Source organism: Brachyistius frenatus, unplaced genomic scaffold, assembly GCF_029030835.1.
Source record: "Brachyistius frenatus isolate BFR_SWC_R1_liver_20210118 unplaced genomic scaffold, ASM2903083v1 Contig_100, whole genome shotgun sequence".
Lineage (NCBI taxonomy): Eukaryota > Metazoa > Chordata > Actinopteri > Embiotocidae > Brachyistius > Brachyistius frenatus.
Genome location: NW_027210699.1, coordinates 792501 through 815000, shown reverse-complemented (window position 1 = coordinate 815000; position 22500 = coordinate 792501). Strand labels below are relative to the sequence as shown.

The window sequence follows — 22500 nt, the reverse complement described above, 5'->3', positions numbered from 1 at the left end:
GCTGTGGTTGAGTAAAACAAATCTGTCACCACAAATTAGCACCGGATGTTAAGATGTGAAAGATGATTCCCGAGCCGTTGTCGGGCAGCGATGGAGAGCTTCTGGTGTCACGGCAGCTTCCCTGACAAACACATAGGAAGGCTGAACAATCCAGGGGGACAGAGCACCCGGTTTGTCTTCCAGATTTTACCTAATTGTTTAGTTTCAACACATTTACAGCACACTTCTCACAGTATTCTACCCCAAACAAGATAAAAGTACACATTATTCATTATATTTGTGATTTATTACAATTATAGAGTGGCATTTAGAGTAATGCTCAGTGGAGATACCTTCAGATGTCTGAAATTACAGTAATGTATGTAAATATCACTCTGACATCTCGGAGAAATACAAAGTATCTTGCATTATCATAACATTTTACTTTAACAAATACAACTGTAAACTTTAAAGTATTTTAAAATTCAAAATAATTAATATTATAACCATATTCATAAAGCTTTCAAGTATAAATAAGAACAGCATGCAAACTAAATCAATTCTGTAATAGACCTGAGCCTGCAAGATGTAATGCAAATGTTGTTATTTTTCAGATGGTCTTATGAGTCATAGCTCCACCTCAGGTGTCGTCCTATTAGCCATCAGCATTATGATGCTAACACTCCTGGATAAGATACTGTATCTGCGTTTTTAGCTTTAAACTAAAGTGACTGGCGAAAGGTTTTTACTTTTTGGAGTCACTCTTGTGTTTCGGTAAAAGGCTGACAGTTTTTTTTTACATACATCATTTGATTGCCTGTAACTGTCTATAATATTCCATTCCAGTCTTCTAAAACAGAACTATTTCAGGTATAGATCACAAACAGCTACCGCAACAGTAGAATTAATGACCTTATCCATATCTGTCAACGTAATGCATTCGATCTGATGTGTTGAACTGAAGCAATGAATTTATCAAGAAAATGTGGTAAAAACCAACCTCAGACTGGTCTCAGGCCGAATACTACTGTGGTCAGTTCTAGAGTTTGTCTTCCTGCTAGAAGGTCAGGAGGAGAAAACAGCTGGCATGAGTGAGACGTTTTAAAAATGCTCTCATATTCTGCTGCAGCCTCTCAGGAGCTGATCTCTGTATGATGAAGAAGACAGAACGGCTCACCATCTACACACAATGTGCTGCACTGATATATCAACATGGAGACTGCGATTATAAAGTTGGTGCTTGTAAAGACAAACCTACAGGTTGCATTGTGTTGTTTTGGTTTTATACCCGACAAGTACTGTTTTGTTTCAGTCTTTCTGTTCTCAGCAGCTCCAGGCCCGTTTACAGCCTTTACAGTTGGTGGTGACCAAACCAGAGCTAAAAGATTGACTACAAAACTTTTATTCATCAAGTGGACGGCAACACGAGTTCAGATGAAATGTTTTTTTCTAAATGTGTTTTAAGCAAGCCGCAACCAGCAGTGAGGTCATCATCCATCAGTGATGTCATCAACCATCAGTGATGTCATCATTGGTTCATGAACGTTATGAATCCTTCAGTTCAGATTCTGTCCGTCACCATCTTTGCTAGTTCGGAGCGGTTTAGAGCAGGAAGTGACCATATTTGGACGAGATGGGGGAGGAGCCAGAGGTGGATCTGACCGATCTGATCGGAAACCTGACGATACTACGTCCCGCCCACCGATAGCTGTAACCTGACTGCACCGCAGGCCTGTCAATCAAACAGACACGCCCCCAAAACCAGGTCTTCTTGAATCTTCTTTTCTAATGAATGAGGGATTATTTTCAGATGGACCTCCAGAAAACTAATAAGAAGGAGTGACTTTAGCTAACAACACCGAGATAACTGATGGACACATTTGATTCACTTTGGATTTGATGAGAGAAGTTGAATGGGAGTCTATGGAGCCGGAGGCTTTTTGGAGCCGACCTCTAGTGGCACTCGCTGGTATTGCAGCTGAAGACACTTCTGCATCAGAACCATTTTTCAGAGCCGGAGGCTACGAACACTTTTATAAACAGTGTCTGGTTTTAAAGCAACTATTTGCACCAGCAACTACATGTGCATTTGCAGCAGGTCTCTAAGAATAACATGTAGGAGAGGAAAAGCTACAGAGGAAGTTTTCCACACACACAAACTCACACAAGTGCACCCTAGATGTTTGGCATTTATTGAGTTTCCACGCACACATACAGTCAGAGACATGCAGTGGGAAGAGCTGGCAGAGATCTGCCACCGTGGACGAGTGGGCCGGCAGCCAAAGGCCACAGTTTACTCGAGGAAACCATCAGCTCTCCAGCCTCAATTGAAAGAGGAAAATTTCTCCCCCCTTTCTCGTCAGCCCTGCTGGCTGCTCTACTTTCTCCTCTGCTCTCCTTTGGAGAATAACTTAATTTCTGTAGATTCAGTGGTCCAGACAAAAACATGTTCTTTTTTTCTTTTCTTTTCTTGCCTTTTTTTTTTTTTTTAAACCCATCCATCAACTCTGTAATGGGCTGTGAAATTGTTTAGAACAGTTGTTTTCTTGCCTGTACTTGCTGGCCTGCATCAGAAGGTCCTCCACCCCTCCCCACCCCCTCCCCCCTCTGTCCATGGTTTTATTGAAATAAAACAACTATTCGGAATTTGCACGATAACTGGTTGTAAATGAATTCTCGGCGCCGCCCCCTCCTCCACCTGCATGTCCACGTACTGCTGCAGCCGCTTACAGTTTAAATACAGCTGCTGTTTAAAAGCTGGCATTAAAAATCACACAACACAACCACACACTCCAGAGCATGCTTCAGATCCCAAGAGGCTAATTTAGATCAAAGCCGTGAGAAAAGCGTGGAGTGAGTCGTATACACCCAACAGAAATTTGTGTTTATCTGCATGTTGATTTGCAGCCATTGAATTTACGTTGTGAACAACAGAAAGGAAAAGATTTCCTTGCCACAACCACGTCTACATGTAGCTGACATTTTTTAAGGTTCTGGAGTTTGTTACCTTTCTTTTTTCTAATCCTAGGCTGGATTAGCTTTAATCGGTAGTTTGCTATGTCACTGTATTTATTTTGTGATAATAAGCAATTGAACATATGCATCATCTTCAAAGCTCATGTCATGCAGAGATCTGATAAAAAACAAGTGGAACGCTAAAAGTTGTTATATTGGCATTTAAGCCTAATTTTGATCTGCTAAACTTAAAAAGTTCAACTTTAACATTACACCTAATTACAAACTCCACTCTTCCTGTATCCATTTCAAATTCAAATCCCTCAGTAGACAATTTAACGAGGCCTCAAGGTGTGACTGAAATCTGACAACAAATACCACGAATTGTTGAAAATAGCAGGATTATATTGTTGACTTTATGAAATGAAAGTGGTTAAAAAGGCTACATTATTGACTAATGTTTGTAAACCTGCTACCACAGGGGTTACGCAATGTTAGAAGTGCACTCAGCTCGTACGATTTCACCGCCAACATGGCACAAGTGTGAATTCAAGGCTGCAGAAGCACCAGATAAAACATGCAGGAAAAGATAAAGAGAGAAATGGTCTTGTTTCTAGATCCCTGTAATGAATGTATTACGCTCCCTCACACTCAAGAAGGTCATTAAGGCTTTAGAGGCAAAATAAGTTCAAATCCATTCGTGTTGCTTCTGGTGAGGAAACTGAAAAAGTCTTTTAAAGTCAGTGCTGTCTTCTCTTCGTGCATGTTGTGCGGTCCACTCTGTAAATGTGCTGTCATGAACCTAAAACGTGAACGCCCGTCTATGAATAACAATATGCCGCAGCGTTGTCACTCTACGGGGCTCGATAATATCATTCGCTGTCGTACTTTAATTCTTTCATCAGCCAGTAAATGACACTGAACTTGAACTTGCTGAATATTCATTGTGGACTGTAGTTTTGACGCAGCGGTCTGTTTGCTCCGTTTCCGACACTCAAAATATAGACGTTCAGCGAGGTATTCTTCCCAGGGAGAAGTTTTACTTCTGAACCAGAATCTGGTTTGTTTTCCTCCATGAAGATCTCTGTCTGGACGTTTCAGGCCTCCCGTCACCTCGACTGCTCTCCGTTCATTTTCCATCTACTCGGGTACACGGAGCTTGTTTACGGCTGGAAATCTTCTCCTCGAATTCCCGTCACACACACACGCCTCACTCAGCCGTGGGATACCGATGGAGGGTTGTGTAGCTGTGAGTGTGCGAAGCCGCTACGGGACGTTTATGCAACAGGCCAAGAATGTCTCAGCAGTGATGAGTCGTTTTTAAGCAGAATCAGAGTCGGCATGAAGCTGTTGACAGAGCTAAAGAAGAACGTCTCTGAAAACTACAAATCTCAACACGAAACTGCTGCAGTGACTCTGTATTATTGGTGGAAGAACACACACACACACACACACACACACACACACACACACACACACACACACACACACACACACACACACACACACACACACACACACACACACACACACACACACACACACACACACACACACACACGAGTACTTGGAAGTCCTGCTTGTTTGTCAAGGTTCTAATGTGCCAAAATATGTGTTTGGACAGGCAAGCCTTGTTATCCACCTATGGGAGGGCTCTAATGTTACTTTGTGTGTGTGTGTGTGTGTGTGTGTGTGTGTGTGTGTGTGTGTGTGTGTGTGTGTGTGTGTGTGTGTGTGTGTGTGTGTGTGTGTGTGTGTGTGTGTGTGTGTGTGTGTGTGGTTGCAGGGTCAAGTTTGGGTTGCTTTCCATAGAAGTCTTTGGATTTGAGTAAAAGTTGCCATTTATGAGATTCATGTAGGGAGAGCAGCGTCCAGTTGACTCTCAGTCAGTTTCAGCCGTTTGCTCTTAGTTAGTTTCTTAATTGGATATTTTTGGAACAATGATTGTAGAGCTAGATCGTATAGAGCCGGCAGTAAATCGTTATAATTGCTGCCATCTGTCGAAAGAGCATATCTTAAAAACATCCTCTTCAAAACTGTATCTTTGAAATGTTCTTTGGTACGCATCTGTTTAAATATCCAGTTTATCTGCACCAAAGATTCGTTTTGAAGAGTTCAAATTGATTCAGTTTGATAGAAAGAAGTCGAGCTGATGGAGCTCGTCACATATTTCTATTTCAACAAAGAGTTTACTTAGCAAACATGTTAACACCTTCAGTAATGTTGGCTACCTTTTATAATCTATCACTACGTAGCCGGTGTTTTCACCAAGTTCACCATCAAAGCTTCTTCCTCTTGTTTTGCCTTTTTTTATATCTCGCGTCCATCTCAGCCTTCATTAAATTTGTCTTTATTCCAACAAGCGGTTCGAATACGCCGCTCCTTCTTCCTGTCATGTTGGGCTGCCGGTAGACTGGACGCTGCCATGACTCTCTATCGCCTCTTGTGGTGATGGACGGTACTACAAGATGAGATGGGCTAGCCGGTTCGCATGCTAGCTTAAATAGATATCTCTGCTGTACAATACGTAGATATCTTTGACTAAACATCAACAGCGTTTCCTCATATTCTGTTGATCAGTTTTGAGTTTTCATTTTAATTGTACTTTTTTAAGATTAGAGTGAGGTTTAAATGGATGGTGATTGACCCGTGTATTCTGTGTGTTTGTGTCCACGACTGTGTATGTTGCTCTGGTTGCACTTTTGGCTTCTTTCTTTGTCATATTAGTCTTCACACCTTTTCTCAACTTGTTCTGCAAAGTCATGCAGGGTCACTTTAAATGTAATGGATGGACGTTTGATGAATTCTGGAGTTGACGGAGAACAACTTTATAGAATGAATGAGCAGAGGTTGTTGGACGAAGGGGCCGATGTGGAGGAAGACTTTGGTTTCGTAGCTCCGGGGTGGAAGAAGGTCGATTACCAACAGAACATGAACAGGAGCAGATCCTCTGGTAAATACAGAAAGTCGCGAAAAGTAGTAGTCGGGTGAAAAGCTTTCCTTCGTGTGATCACGTGTCGATCCTTCTCTTGAACTTCATGACAACCTTAATGCAAGCACATCTTCTCTCTCCTTCTCCACTGCTTCTTCCTGGTTGGGACCATTCGAGTTGGATATAAATAATATTCGTCCAATCAAATCATGAGAAAAATGTCAGACTCTATTTGGCTTGATATTTGTTAACGAGCTCGGCTGATCCTCAGTGTCGGCTCAACTGGTCTCACATATCCATATGTTTATTCTTCTTATAAAAATACAGATTCATGGAGCTTTAAAATGTATGTTTATAAAATTTGAAATGGATATTCGAACATATGTGACACCAGCAGCTGTGTGGTGTTCTGATCTTCTTTTTATTAAAATGTAAACAACAGACACAAGTATCATGACTTTATATATTCCATCCATTTTTGTCTGATTCTATTCTCATTCCTGTCGCTCTCCGTCTCCGTCTCCGTCTCCGGGGTTTCCTCTCCGCTGCCCGCCGCCGTTCTTCCACAGGGATTGTCGGGACTCGGAGAAATTACTTTGTCAGTGTCCCATCATTACACACACACACACACACACACACACACACACACACACACACACACACACACACACACACACACACACACACACACACACACACACACACACACACACACACACACACACACACACACACACACACACACACACAGAGAGAGAGAGATCCATATCTGAATGCAGGATAGCATGAGCTATTTCACACGCTCCCAGTCGGCCATACTTTTTTGGTATTCACCCACTGATACGAAGAGTGTTCACGCTGGGATGCCACAGTGTGTCCTTTGTGCTGCGTGTGGAATAAAACATGTGAATCTGCTGTTGATGGATTTCATCTGTCATCTGTCGGCCGGCTGTCAATCACTTCTCCTGGCTGCTGTCACACTATCGGCTCCTGTCCCGTCTGTCTCTGCCCGATGTTGATTCCATCTCTGATTTTTTAAATTAAACTGGAAACACTTTCTGGGACGAACGCAGGTAAACTCAGTCATTCAGTGAGTGATTTAGCACGTTAGCAAGCTCACTTTCTATAAACATGTTTTGCACCACAGCATTCATGTAACATTTACCATTTAACATTTACCATTTTCTGAACAAAGGCAGATTTTCTTCTTTTTTTTGTTTCTTTTTTTAAACATTATCAACTTTAAGGAGGACACCATCATGGGAAGTACTGCTCACTGTGTAGAGACACTTGTTCCGTTGATCTGAAAGGAGCTTTCCAACACTTGAGAAGATCCCCCTGATGATGTCATCATCAGTTGTTGTCATTTTAACACATTTAGTAGAAAGAAAAGTCCAAAAGCCTTTCTAAGATTATAACTACGCCAAGGTATTTTTAAAACCTGTCTCTCTGAAGCCCCCAGATTTATATTGTACATGTTAACCTTTTGGCAGTTGGAAAAGTGATTGAATCAACTGCATTAAGCAGATTTGTATGAAAACCTCTGTTCTTCTGACATGGTTAATATGTTACGCAACAGCAGCCCCAATAGTGTATCTTTCTGTGATTGGTTGTCAAACACTCTTCCAAAGATCAGATTGTGTTTTTTCGTTTGTTTGGTGGGTTCGTTCATTTGTGGCTTTTTTGAGACTGAATTTCTGTTCATTGTTTTTAAAGCCCCAGAAACCTACTTATTATCATTGAGGTGTGATTTTAGCTTTCGGTTAATTATTTCCTTTTATGCTTATTCAATGACAAACATGTCTCCAGTCATAATTTCCTTTTGTAAAGTTGTATAGATCGTTTTTAGCGGCCCCTCTGGCGATGAGCAGTTACTGCAGCTGTGTTTTTTTGGACTTCACTTCCCAGAGGTCTAAACAGCTTCGCCTATGGGATGACGGTCAGTTGGTAGTTAAAGAGCGATTCGATGAGTCAGCTCTTCCTGCCCTCGCTGGCTGAAATGGAAAATGTGTCTATGAGCTGTGACTTAACACACATGTATTTAAATGAAAACCGTATGTGTTAATTTAGTCACAGTTTACGGTCATATATTTAGCTAATATTTGACTTTATGACATGTTTAAGAGTAAACCAGAGAAGTGCATGAATGGATGTGAGCTGCTACTTTGTGATGCTGTAAATTGTGACATTTTCTCTGCACACCTCATCAGACTGCAGACGGGTCCGTCCACACATCCCAGAATCCCTTTCTGCAATCAGTCGACTCACATTGACTTTGTTCTGTGGGAACATGTGTGGTAGCTCGGCGAGCTCGGTCCCCCCTCCTCCTTCAGTACAATATGTCTCTACTATACTGAATTATAGGCTCTTACATGTGTGTAATGTAGGACATTAAGGACCAATTGTATCTCAAACGTAGACCTGGGAGATTCATGTGATCATCACAGAACTACTTCCTAGCTGATCTTATTATTTCAGAGGAAGATATTACTCCCACACATCACATTACCCTGTTTGTCTTCTCCAGCTGGTCCGGGCTTTAACGGCCTCTCTCCTCATATTCACCCGCAGCAGCCGCAGATTTAACTCCCTCTGTTTGGAATTAATGTTGGGAATGAGAAAAAAAACGAAATAAAAAAAAACACCAAGAATTGATGAAATCTCTTCATCTGTTCTCAGCCAGTGGTGTGCAGTCATGGCGAGGTGATGGCGGGATGCTCGCAGGATGACAGGCTTTTCATCACAACCTCTATGCATTATTAAAAACTTAACCAGGAATATTCAGCTCGCCAGCTGTGCTATGACCCCGTGTTCCTCACACGGAGAGGCACCGACTGATCCGGGCATGTGTTGCTGTGCACCAGTGTGATGAAGACGATGGTGGGGTTCCCTTAACATCACCAGGGGAGTCAAAGCTGAAGTAAGACCTGCTTCTAAATACACCTGGAAACATTTCAGTTATAATGGACTTTGATGGAGGACAAAATGCTGCGTCCATGTTATTTTCCACAAAAAATAATGGATCAGAGAGAGAATATCTACAAGAAGAAGAGAGAAAAGTCAAGTCAGTTAATTTCTATAACTCCACATATCTTCCAGTACCGTCTGTGAAATTCAAAGCATCTTCCTCTGGTCTTGAAATGCCGTTCTTTAACTCGAAAGCGAATTGTGCCGTTTCAGGGAAAGAGGCGATGCTGTTGAATTTTCTAAATGTCATTTTTCATGGCTGTGGGCACCACAAACCAAATTTCATTCAGACACAACTGGAGGGAACAGAGAAAACATCCACCATTATCTATACCGGCTTCCTCCTGTAGAGCCAGGCTGTTCAAACCGTGGCACTCGGGCCCGATATGTCCCATCTGTGATATGATAATAATAAAGTATACATTTCTGAGCTACTTCAAGACATCCGAACCACAGACCAGGTTGGAAGAAAGCAGGATTGTGGGATCCTGACTATATTTGTGTGAAACCATGGCAACAGGGCCTCGGGGCCTCGGGTGCGTGTCTGTTGACTGCAGTGGGATTACTTGTTAAAGAAAGGCTTACGTTATCTAGACTAACAACAAGCTTCCGAATGTGTCTCTCGACGCTGAAGTTGTAAGATTGATTGTGAAAATCAGTTCCAGAGTGAACGGACAGACGTGTTCATTTGCTTTGCCGACTGCAACAAGTAAAAAACTGCTGTTTGGGCTCGTAACGGATGCATTGCTGTGATAAAAGAATACAAAGTGAAGGAAGCACTAGAAGTTAAATGATGACTCATTTTCATAGACGGTATCTACAGGGTCTGTTTGTGTCTTTTCAGCAGAGTCAGGCGGCCCTCATTGGTTTTTGCACCATAATAACGTCTGTGTGTTGTCTGACCACTAACCAGACAGAAGAGGGCTTTTACCGATGTGGAATCCTTTTGTTGGTTTTTCTGCATACTTGCTGTCATTGATAAAGTGGTCGTGGGTGGAAAAGTTCAGGGAAGTGTCACTTGATCCATTTAAAAGAATCCCATTTCTTGGACACATCACGTCTTCGCAGAGTGGAACTTGCAAATGATGTCTGAAGACGGCTTTATGGAAAACTCCTGAAACGCAGACGTTATGTCTATTGCTGTGAAAGAATTGGCTTTTTGATGGAGTGCACTTTGGGGCTTTTTCTACTGGAAGGACACGCTATTGTTTTCACAACAGCAGCTAACTTTGGGGCGAAGGCGTGTTACACCCTGAACGGGTTGCAGGTCCATTACCGGCACAGAAAATATGTTGTTGTTGTTTTTATTTTATTTGGGTAAGCTGACCCTTTAAAATTCAGCAGCGTGCTCTCAGGAGAAGAACTAACATTTTGTATTCATGCCTGTTTGGGACTCATGAGAAGCTGAAAATGTTCCTTTCAACAACCTCCAGCAGGCCTGAAACACTTAATCTGTGTGTGTGTGTGTGTGTGTGTGTGTGTGTGTGTGTGTGTGTGTGTGTGTGTGTGTGTGTGTGTGTGTGTGTGTGTGTGTGTGTGTGTGTGTGTGCGTGTGTGCGTGTGTGCGTGTGTGCCCTCCCAGGGTGAAGGAAATGACAGGGACAGATTTTTTTCCAGATTGCAGTCCAAATAGTACAGCAGTGTGTCTATGAATATAGACGGCCGGATGAAGACTGAGCTGTCTGCTGTGAAAATGCTGTGATTACTGTTCAAGCATCACTTTGAAGTTTCTCCCTGAAACACACGTCGGCAGATCCAAACACCGTCCTGAAGACAGACAACTTTTGGAGAGGGCATTAGCGTCCGTCGATAGCAGAACAGATGATGTTCCTCGACATTTCACAATAATCCATTTAGGTGGAAGAGCATGTGATTTCCTTCCAATTCCAGTTACCTTCTATGTGTCTGATGCAGATATTTCCTCATTCAGAAGCCAATAGACAGCCAGAAGATAATGGCGAGCTCGATGTTGGGTTGCCGCCGCCTCTCCGTTATAAAAGGTTTTTGTCAATAAACTGACACAGCCGAATGGGAGGCTCTGCTCTTCTCACTCATAATTCATTCTGATGTCAAATCAATGGCTTTAATGATGTGTACGCAGACCGGCGTGCGAGGATTGCTGTGAAATCCGATGTGCACATGTGTCTTGATAGCATTAGCTGGCTGTAACCTGTCGGTGTGTGAGAACAGAGGAGGTGTGTATTAGCACATTAGTCAGCTACTTAAATGATGGAGCTGCCACTCCACGTCCTAGTCGCCCAGGGCTTCGAAAAGCAAGAGACGCACAGAAACAAGTGTCTATATGAAAAGCTTCCAATTATAACCTCCGTGATGAGATGGAAACTGTGTGGGATCATTTTCCTGAAACCAAATCTGGAGCCGTTACAACGCTGATGATAAAACAATCTTCCGTTTCATTATATATTTATACTTTTTAAATTTGTATCAATTTATCAAAACTTTTTCAATCATCTTGTCATATTTTCAATTTTCACATTTATTTAGAACTTGTTTGCGTTAAATTCAGGCCTCTCCCTTATTCTTAGATGCATAGAATAGTTTGATGAAGTTTAAATGCATCTACCCTCTCAACATCCACCGACCCTGCTCCAGGTTGTGGGAGCTGACAAGCGTTCGAAGATACCTTAGTTGAGAACACGGACTGGATATAAAAGAATTCGTAGCTTCAGGTCTGTAAAATGGTTCTGATCCAGAAGTGTCTTCAGCTGCAATACCAGCGAGTGCCACTAGAGGTCGGCTCCAAAAAGCCTCCGGCTCCATAGACTCCCATTCAACTTCTCTCATCAAATCCAAAGTGAATAAAATGTGTCCATCAGTTATCTCGGTGTTGTTAGCTAAAGTCACTCCTTCTTATTAGTTTTCTGGAGGTCCATCTGAAAATAATCCCTCATTCATTAGAAAAGAAGATTCAAGAAGACCTGTTTTTGGGGGCGTGTCTGTTTGATTGACAGGCCTGTAGTGCATTCAGGTTACAGCTATCGGTGGGCGGGACGTAGTATCGTCAGGTTTCCGATCAGATCGGTCAGATCCACCGCTGGCTCCTCCCCCAGCTCCTCCAAATATGGTCACTTCCTGCTCCAAACCGCTCCGAACTAGCAAAGATGGTGACGGACAGAATCTGAACTGGAGGATTCATAACGTTCACAAACCAACGGGTGACGTCCCTGTGGGTGCTCTGTCAGTCAACTTCAATCAGTCATGTGGCATTCAGCAGGCCAATTATTATGATGAACCGTTGTTGTGGTCGAGCCATGAATAAAGATCCAAACAGTCATATTACCCAGAAGGCCAGATTCTGTATTGGGTTTTGATGCGTCCAAAATGTCCAAAATTTATTTTTCGTCCAAAATTTATTTTTCTGTTCAAAGTGCAGCCTAACTGAAAAATGTGAGTAGTGTTTCAGTGATGTAGAAGTTAGCAAGTGACACGAGTGTTATCACAGTTCTTTGTATTTATTCAAGACTAACAAACTTTTAAAAAACAACAATTCATCACACTTCATTCAGGACTAAATTTCCACCACTTTCAATCCATCACCATTGATTCTTTGAAAAAGAGACTATCTAGAAGTGTGCACTGACTTCTTAATACCTGAAGGACTGTTGTGCATTTCAATGAGTCGTATCTACTCCTGTTTCTTCTTCAGGTTGGTGTACTTCGTTATGCTTCCTAAATGTTTCCAATATTCATGTCTGCTTATGGTTTGGGTGTTTTTATTGGTTCCCAGCATTGAAGTATCTGATTCTGATAATGAAATTAGGAAAATCTTTACACAGAGTACCGAAATATTAAATTATGCCTCTGAATAGCGGTGTCTTGTGGGCCAGTTTGGGCTCGACACATCAGAGGCAAAGTCTCCTGTGTTTACATCTCGCCGTGATCTCAGTGTCTAATTCGTTCTGTGATCTCCCCGTCCATCTGCGCCGAACCACGCGTTGAGACACACAGACTGTCTTTAGCTGGAGGCAAGGTGATCTTCACAATACACTACACAGAAGACACTGCCAGCAGTTAAAGTGGTTTGTCTGATCCGTGTTCTTCCAGACCTCAGAGGACCACGACGACGCTGATGAGAGGAATGATAATAAATAGGACAGGGTGAGACTAATAGTGGCCGAGGCTGAGCCGCTGTGTTTGGCTCACCACACCACTGAAAGTAATAATATTACTAGACTTTTTTTCTATATGGCAACAACAATTTGCTGACAGAATTTTTTTTCATTACCCCGTTATGGCTACGTCCGTTTTTACCTCAACTTGCGTTGTATTTCATTGTTTTTTAAACTTAGTAATTTGTAATTATATATTTTATATGCAAAACTAAGCAGGAAGGAGCTGAGTTTAGTGAAGTATTCAGTGTGTCGGTGCTCACTCAGGTGTGTGTGAAGCCCCACTAGGAGCCTCTCTGGTTGTGTTTGTGCTCCAGTCTTCCCTGAAAAGCTTAATCTGAATCCCCTGAACCATCAGGCAGATAATCATCGGCATGAAGGAGAGTCTGTGGTGCACTTGTGTTACCTCCCCTGCTCTGTTTTGATTTACTGTCCCATTCAAAGGAAATTACACATGCATTTTCAAAGGGAACCTGAACGTGTGTGTGAGTGGAAGTTAATGAAATCCATGTCAGTTCTTCAGTGGCAGAAACCTTAAAGTTTCCAGTCTGGAGATCGGTCAGACAGTTGTGTTTTTTCTGTTACAATGGACCTTTTTTGAGTTAAATACTGACATCAGGTGACACCTGACGCTGATGTTTAACATGTGAGTACGCTAATGTTGCTAAATAGCACTGAACACAAAGTGCTGCTGAGTTTGATGGGAATGTCATTAACTCTGCAGCTATTTTAATCAGAGTACTGGACAAGTGAAATTATGAGATGATGGTTTAAGATCTAAAGTCTGAGAATTACAAGACATTAGACCCAATGATTAAGACGAGGACTTCACAAACTTTCCCTGAAATACCGCCAACCTTAATCTACAAATTTAAGACCTTCTGCCGGCATCACAATTTCCATGCAACTATTAGCATCAAAATACATTTTCTTTTCAAAGATTTAAACTGTGATTTTTTAAAATTTTGCACAAATTAAAAATATACAAAATTTACAAAGATAACAAACCAAAAACAAAACAGAGCTTATTTGAAGCCTCCACCTAGATAATGTTAAAAGTTCACAGTTCTACATACAAAAATAATGTGACCACATGTAAATAATAGGAAACAAAATGATTTTGATAACAACAGCAAAAACAATAATATCAATATTATTCATGTTTAAAAAAAAATAAAAATAAGTGTGGTGTCATTCATTTAAACTGAAACGTCCATTTACAGCTTTTTGGAAGCTTTAAACTGCATCTTCCTTGATATGATGAACCCTGAGGAAACATCCCCATCCTCAGACTCAGTAACACATTCATTTTCTAATCTTTTGAATTAAACAAAGTATGTTTGCAACTTCACCATCAATCAGTCAAGGACACCTAGTGACAACTAGTATACTGCACCCACGAATACACATAAAAGAACAAAACTGAAATAATAGAGGTCACCAAATTGCCCACTTTGCCCAACCCAGCCTTGGAGACAATTAACAAATCAAAGCTCAATTTCTGGTTTTCTATGTTGTAAAACGGAACAATGAGTCAGCGCCGGTTTTTAGAGCTGCGTGACCTTTTGGTAATTCAAATCCCACATTTTAAGGTCAAATTAGGTGCTAAATTCTTGCAGAAGTTCAGTTTTCTTTTCAGTTTGATATTTCGAAGTACATTCAGTGTTGTAGTTTTAATTTGTTCAGAATATGCAGCAGATTAATCTCTCTGAACATCTTCAGAAAGTTAGCTGCTTTGTAGCTGACAGAACTTTCCTGTGAACTCTGACAGATCTTAGACAGTCATAGCTGGACTCTGATGTAGGTCTGCATTTCGCCCCACCAAAGTGTAATTTGGTCCAGGGAACAATATCATTATGATGTATTTGCCAGGTATTTTTAGACATGATTTTTTTTTTATTTTGCTTACATGAGCGCACACAACGCTGACACACCTCAAAATAACTTACAATCAGAGCTGTCTGAAGTGGCTACTTAGAACCTGTGTAAAACACTGCCCCTGTAATCACAGACGTCGGCCGGGAGGCTGCTCCTACAGCTGCAACAGAGATGTACACACATCTGTGGCACACGGAGCCTTACGCCGGAGCACTGATGAAAACCAGCTGAGATATTCAAGTAATTTCCTCCACATGTCTTCAGTTGCAAAAGTCCCTGGCAGCCATACAACTTTCTGCTCTGTGAATGGTACCGATGTGTTGATATCGACCTCGGTGGTTGGCAGCTGGAAGTATTTGTATTCATGCCAACTGTAGTTGCTGGTTTTTAATCAGAGACATACTTGTCAGAGTTTACTATCACTGCAAATGCAGTTGACTCTGGAAAAACACTTCCATTAAAAACAGCTCTTTTTCCTTTTTGCTCAATCAGCGCAGAACACTGATGACAACATGATGTACCAGCTGATGAGTTATATTTCGTAATACCAAATGAAAATGACCAAACAATCTATTTTTTTTCTATGTTATAGCACAGACTGTATATAAAAGTGTTGGTAGCTTCTGGGTCTGAAAAATGAGGTCCGGAAGTGTCTTCAGCTGCAATACCAGCGAGTGCCACTAGAGGTCGGCTCCAAAAAGCCTCCGGCTCCATAGACTCCCATTCAACTTCTCTCATCAAATCCAAAGTGAATCAAATGTGTCCATCAGTTATCTCGGTGTTGTTAGCTAAAGTCACTCCTTCTTATTAGTTTTCTGGAGGTCCAGGAGACATCAAGTCATAATGTTATTGGTCATTGAAAAAATAGACAAGCGTAAAGATTTGAGCGTCTTTAACGAGGGCCACATCGTGAAGGCGAGATGACTGCGTCACAGCGGCTCTAAAACGGCCCGTGTTTGGTGTTGTTCCCATTATACCGTGGTCCAAGAAAGGACAACTGGTGAGCAGGGTAACGAAGCAGAGGATGGTCCGATCCCACAGAAGAGCTACTGTCAAAGAAATTGTTAAAAAGCCTTCAGGATGGCTGTGATAGAAAGGAGTCAACATCAAGGAGCTTCTGGTCTGACCCTGAGGGATGAATCCATGGTGTAACAACCCACCTGGTTGCTCCTGACCTGATGTGCCTTTTTTCAGATTTGGACCGTTACCTTTCGCCCCTCGGAAACGTGAATGTCACTCGGTACACCTCTTCAGGCTCGTTGCTTCATCGCCGCAGGCTTTTCAAAGCACTTTATGGCTCTTTGTTGCTGATTTACAGAGATGTGAGCCCTCGGGTGATGTTCACGGAGAAATCACAGCAAGTGACAATGATTAAGTGACAAAATCTATAACGCTTATTTTCGAAGGTTACAGCTTCTCTGCTCCGTGCTGAACCGTCTCGTAACTTACTGATCCAGGGTCTTCTGCTCACTTCTCGGTGCCTGATACCACGAGGACACACTGAGAGGTCGGAGTTGTTTCGGTGGCCCGCGGGGGACACATTCAAGATTAGACAAGAAGTGGTTTTATTGTTGTGACAGATTGATGTGTAGAGTGCTTGTGTCAGACAGGCTTCAGGATGAGTCTCCTGAACACCAACCAGCCTTCATACAAGTCTTAAACGGTCCCTGAAGCAGCACCAGAGGCCAGAGATCACGTCAGCAGTGAAATCCCTGTGTCTGGCTCTGTGTGCTGGCTCAACTCCTTCAGCAGTGGAGGAGGATTTACAGTCCTATTAATCAACAATCATTTTCAAAACCTGAAGGAAGGAAAAAAAACAGATCCAATTAAAGCGAGCTTCTGCCCTGCAGGGGCCTGTTAACGAAGAGAAGCAGCGGCGGCTGATTGCTGACCGTCGGCCTCTCAAACACTCACCTACAGACAAACCATTAGTGCAGTTGAACACTTGTTGGAAACGGAAAGCATGAATTAAGCTTCATTCATTGCGTCTGTACTTGATATTAACCTGTCTGTTCGTCACTCAACGGCAGAGAGGGAAGAGAGAGATGAGTGGAGCGGGAGGCCAGGCTTGATTAAAACAACATTCAGTGTAAAATCTCAGGAGAAGACAGCTGTGATTGGATTAGGAGTTCCTGCGGGGTTTGTGTTCCTCCCCCTTCACCGCCTGTCTGAAAAGATAGCCGTCCCTTGTTGCAGTTTCAATAAAAGTCCTTAACAAAGTGAGACCAGTCGAGGCTTTGTTCTCAGATAAACGTAGTCGCTGCTCTGCTCCAGAGAGAAAACACGCAGGATGAAAGTGACTTAATTTCAGTTGAACGCATCAAAACCCAATACAGAATCTGGCCTTCTGGGTAATATGACTGTTTGGATCTTTATTCATGGCTCGACCACAACAACGGTTCATCATAATAATTGGCCTGCTGAATGCCACATGACTGATTGAAGTTGACTGACAGAGCACCCACAGGGACGTCACCCGTTGGTTTGTGAACGTTATGAATCCTCCAGTTCAGATTCTGTCCGTCACCATCTTTGCTAGTTCGGAGCGGTTTGGAGCAGGAAGTGACCATATTTGGACGAGCTGGGGGAGGAGCCAGAGGTGGATCTGACCGATCTGATCGGAAACCTGACGATACTACGTCCCGCCCACCGATAGCTGTAACCTGACTGCACCACAGGCCTGTCAATCAAACAGACACGCCCCCAAAAACAGGTCTTCTTGAATCTTCTTTTCTAATGAATGAGGGATTATTTTCAGATGGACCTCCAGAAAACTAATAAGAAGGAGTGACTTTAGCTAACAACACCGAGATAACTGATGGACACATTTTATTCACTTTGGATTTGATGAGAGAAGTTGAATGGGAGTCTATGGAGCCGGAGGCTTTTTGGAGCCGACCTCTAGTGGCACTCGCTGGTATTGCAGCTGAAGACACTTCTGGATCAGAACCATTTTTCAGACCTGAAGCTACGAACACTTTTATATCCAGTCTGTGATCCCACCCATAAAGAAATGAAAAGCCTCCCAGCAGTTCATACATGTTGGAGCCATTTGTCTTGTTTGAACAAATGTAAAAAAAAAAAGAAGACATTTTCAATAAACCCTGAATGTCATGAACATATTGTTGAAGGCAAATCAAAACTAGAAGTGGTAAAACTTTGAACCGCAAAACACTAGTTGACTCAGCTCACACCCACACAGTCATCATTTTTACATTCACAACAGGTTATAATAATACAACGTGTCAACCTGATCCCTACATTCAGCTGTGGAAACTCTGAAGCTGTGTGTGAAGGCCTGCCGGGAATAAAACCAAAGCGGAGAACAAAACAATTCAGGTTCGCTGTACAAATTCCTGAGTGCTGTCTGTGTTGAACAGAGTGTACAATGAGTGACTACAAAGCAAAGCTGAAGATAAATGGCTGCACTTCTGTGCCAAAGCTGCATTTGTTTTCAGTTGCAGCGTGTTACATCCGTGTGGTTGCTTCTTTGTCAGAGCTGAAGGCTCTTTCACGTTCGACAGCTCCTTTCCACCGTGTGAACGTGTGTCAGCGCTGAAGGTGAATAACCGCAGTGTGATTGTGAAGCATTCCTCAGGGAGGCTGCTGTTGCTGCTAAGATGACACCAGTGCCGATGGTTTGATAAAAGCTTCTTTCAATGTAATAACAATTTTACGAAATGAAGGTGTCTGTTTGAACTGCATACCACACAAAGCATAGTCAGTTACCTTGGACATATAACCAAAATAATAAAACATACTCATGCATGGTGTCAATAATCTGATTCAAGTAAAAAACTAAAAAATATTGAAATTTTGTGAGGAGAAAAAAGCCTGTCGGTGTCTTTCATTGTTCTCGTTTTGTGGTCCACAACTTTTGTTTTTGGTTGAAACTCAGTGCTGTCATGGAGCCTCCTCCCTGCAGCAGCAGCAGCAAGCTCCCAACCTGCCGATGTTCAGTGTGTTCAATATCAAAAGTGAAAACTACTTCTGTTAACTGTGTCTGTACGTATCTACACTGTAACTGCAGCTTGTTCCCTGTTTTACCAAACTACTTTGTAGTGCATCAGAAATTTAGGTCTACTTACATAAGGGTCCATTATGTGTATAAAAAAAAAAAATAGCACATTTCAGCACATTCAAATTCTTTAATACTTTTATGCTGCTTGCAGGAGTTTTACTGTGATGTCTAGAAACATGTCCCGTCTCATTGGCTGCTCTACAACATTGTGAACAAACTAAAACATGAAGTACAAAGTCTTCTCTTTGTAAGTTCTTGGCTCTGGAGCAGCCAGCAGGTTGAGTGAGTAACATCTTCTCTCTTTATTTGTAATGGTTTGAGTCCCTCCGAGGTACACCTCCTCAGGACGCTGTGTTTTGGGACTATTCATGTTGAATAAGGCTCAAGTTTAGCCACGTCATTCATTTGGTTGGTGTCAGAGTATCGGCCAGCGGTCATCATCCTGGTCTCCTGCAGAACGTCCTCAAGCAGAGCTCTCACTGTTTCACCTCAGGTTACACTGCTACCAGTTAGATAGTTTACAGACTGTGTTGCATGACATTAAGAGTGGTGTGAAGTTTGCTGAACCTCAGTTCTCCGTAACACAAAGAGATAAAGCTTTTTTTAATTGCTGTTATCTAATGAGAACCCTCGAATGTGCTCCGGTTGAACAGTTTGTATTTGTGGTGCCGACTTCAAGCACACTGACTGAGTGTATTATCAATTAATACAAGGACTGTTTCATGTGGTGAACCTATCAGAGGTGCTCAACAGTTACAAGCTTCAAAATAAATAGTTATTGCATTTAGCTTTGGTGACCGCAACAACAAATGCGTCTGAGTCCAGTAAGCAGTATAAAATGGTGTTATTCTAGTTTGTGTTCTCATTTTATTAAAATATGCTGAGAAAACTGTATCAATCAACCATTTGTTACTTTGGTACTCAAAGTATATTGTTTTCTTTCAAAACTTCCCAAAGGAACAAACTAAAACTGGTCATGATTGATGCATTCGTTGTTGTTGTTGTTGTGCTTTCTACATTGAATCATAATCCCACAATATTACTCAGTATTATTGTACTTTAGAATAGTATTATTGTCCTTAACAACACTTATTAGTAGCTGGTGAAAAACACCAATACCTGTATACTTACCAAAATTGCAATGCAGTTTGAGGAGTGACTTTTGTTTGTAGTAAAATATTAATAGTTAACAAAAGATGACAAACTGTGTCATCTGGATAGCTGATAACATGATATTTGCAGATTAAATAAATAATACTGATGCAACAACCTCATTACAATGTGATAAAAAGGTCAAATGTATAAAAAGTGGCTTAGTAATTTGTATATTATTAAACCGGTTAGTCTTTACCATAATAGTACAATTATTAAATACTCCAATATATGCAACACTGAAGACTTCAGCCTCTTTGATTTGAGTGAAAATCAATAACATTCTTGTGAATCTCCAACCATCATGCTAACGTCATTGCTTTCTTTACTGAAACTCAGCAGTGACTCTGGTATATTAGACCCGCTCCTTCAGTTTTCTGTCCGCAGGCTTTTTCCTGTTAGAGAGAACTGGCTTTGGAGGAAATACTTGGAAATGGTGTTTGGAGTTAAAGCTCCTCCCGAGGGGAGAGGAACAGGAGAGAGGAGTGAAAGGGCTTTATTAAGGAGCCGCTGTGAAGGGTGCAGCTCACTGCTGTGGTGGAAGCTCTCTGGGCAGACCACAGGTCAGTGCACTGCCCCGCACTGGCTCTACACTTCAGCTTAGAAGGAAAAGATGGAGAGGTGCTGGTGTGGAAATGAAGAGTTTCTGGCTTTGTAAGGAGCTGGATTTAAAGTCAATAAAACATCTGAGAGCTCTCTATTGACAGTTAATCATCAGTGTGGAAAGATTCTGACGTTTGGACTTAACTACCACAGTGCAATGGACCGGATGGCAGCATCAGACATGTGAAACCAGAGTCTACGAGTCGATGTCCTCCGACTGATGTGCGGCTGCTCCCGCCTTGTTTACCGATACCGCTCCACTTGGTCTCCTCTGGGCCGCTGGAAGACACAAGGTCATGTTTTGCAACTACAATCAGATACGTTTCTACTTTCCCATGCGAAAGCCTCGACGCGACTCTACTCTGTGTTCGCACTCGCTTCAATCTGATAACAAGCACGAAGAATTTACAGTCACACCTACAATTTTGATACACATTGAAATTATTCAGTAGCTTCACAATCACAGTGTGTGTGTGTGTGTGTGTGTGTGTGTGTGTGTGTGCTGCATATATGTGAAAAGGGCAGTCAAGTAAATGTTGAAATGATTGGGAAAGAAAAATGTGTAAAAATGGTAAAAGGAACTTCTGAGATCAAAAAAAAAAATTAAAAAAAAATAGAAAGGTTGTACCCGAGGAGATTGTTTGACAAATTAAGTTTTAGATCGCTGATAAAAGTTTTCAGCTTGACCGTGGAAACACCTGGTGTAGATAAAGAGAAACATTATTATCTCTGCTCTCTTCCATCTTTGTCATCTTTGACGTTTGTGTCTGAGCACTCAGAGGTAACCCCTCTAACTTGTTGTCCCGCAGCCAGAAAATATTTGGGCCATTTTCCTCAGGAATGTTGGAGCGAGGATCTCCTCCCAGAGCGCATTCGGGTTCAGCCTGGTTTCATTCTGTTGTTTCCAAATGAAAAAGAAGCGGCTGCAGGCTGCGACTCCAACGGGAAGGTGAACTGAGGACAATCGGGGTCAAAGGTCAAATGTCCCAACTCAGTGGCTTGCTTATCGAGATATTCCACGATAAAGAAAGTATTGGGTTCCTTCTCTAAAGTAAAAGTACAATATTTGGCATACTGGACTTTTTCTTTTTTTTTTTCTGAGAATGGCTGCACTTTTGGTTTTTGCCTATCGGAGTGTTTTTATTTGTTAAAAGCTTCCAGAGGATGAGTAGTTTATTTTACTGTCCAACAATTTACTTCATCTTCTGTGTTAATCTGTAATGTAACAATAACAAACGATACATTGAGCAGAGTGAAAAGTAAACTGTAGAAGCAACCTGAGTAAATGTCTTCTGTAACCTTGTAGTATTTAACGTTTAATGACACGTAGTTGAGTGGACGTCCTCAGTGAGAGTATTTATATGATGTACCTGCAGACATATTGATAGAAATATTATGAGGAGCTCTATTTTCCTCTGCTCCACATTATACAAAAATGCCCTCATGACAGAAAGATGACCTTTTTATTGGTTGGTTTGTATATATACTGAGAAGCAGACAGGAAGTGTTTTGCTCTGGACGGGAGTTTGTTTAATCCCTGAATAATGTGCAGAATGTTCGATGTCCGCTGCTGTCAGCTTCTCGGCATCTGTGTGGAAATTGAACTCTCGGCCAGCGCTGAGGTGTCGGTTACACTCAAGAATTCACTTCTTTTTATTTTTTATCTATCTTCCTCTCAGTCTCCTCTGATGGTTATCACATTTAAAAGTCCGGCTTGTTCCGATCTTTATTCCAGATACTTGATCCCTTTTTTTTTCTTTGCATCAGATTGTTTTATAACGTGGACTCCTCCTCTCTCTCCGTGTGTGGAGATGGATTTGGGGTGGGATGCCAGGGGTGCTTCTGGAAGTTGCAGGCTCGCAGCCTTTACAGCGGTGATTGAA

At 41.9% G+C, this 22500-nt stretch overlaps 1 protein-coding gene across 5 annotated transcripts in view; it reads left to right on the top strand.

Moving 5' to 3' along the window:
• The window catches only part of LOC138628405 (cell migration-inducing and hyaluronan-binding protein-like), a 157480-nt gene that overhangs the window by 4615 nt on the left and 130365 nt on the right, over window positions 1-22500 (top strand). The window contains exon 1 of one of the 5 annotated variants that reach the window (XM_069711441.1): window positions 20023-20910. The exons of the other annotated variants lie outside the window; for them this stretch is intronic. The gene's annotated coding sequence lies outside the window, so the exon portion shown is untranslated. Of the gene's footprint in view, window positions 1-20022; window positions 20911-22500 lie in introns of those variants that run through there. 5 annotated transcript variants of the gene reach the window in all.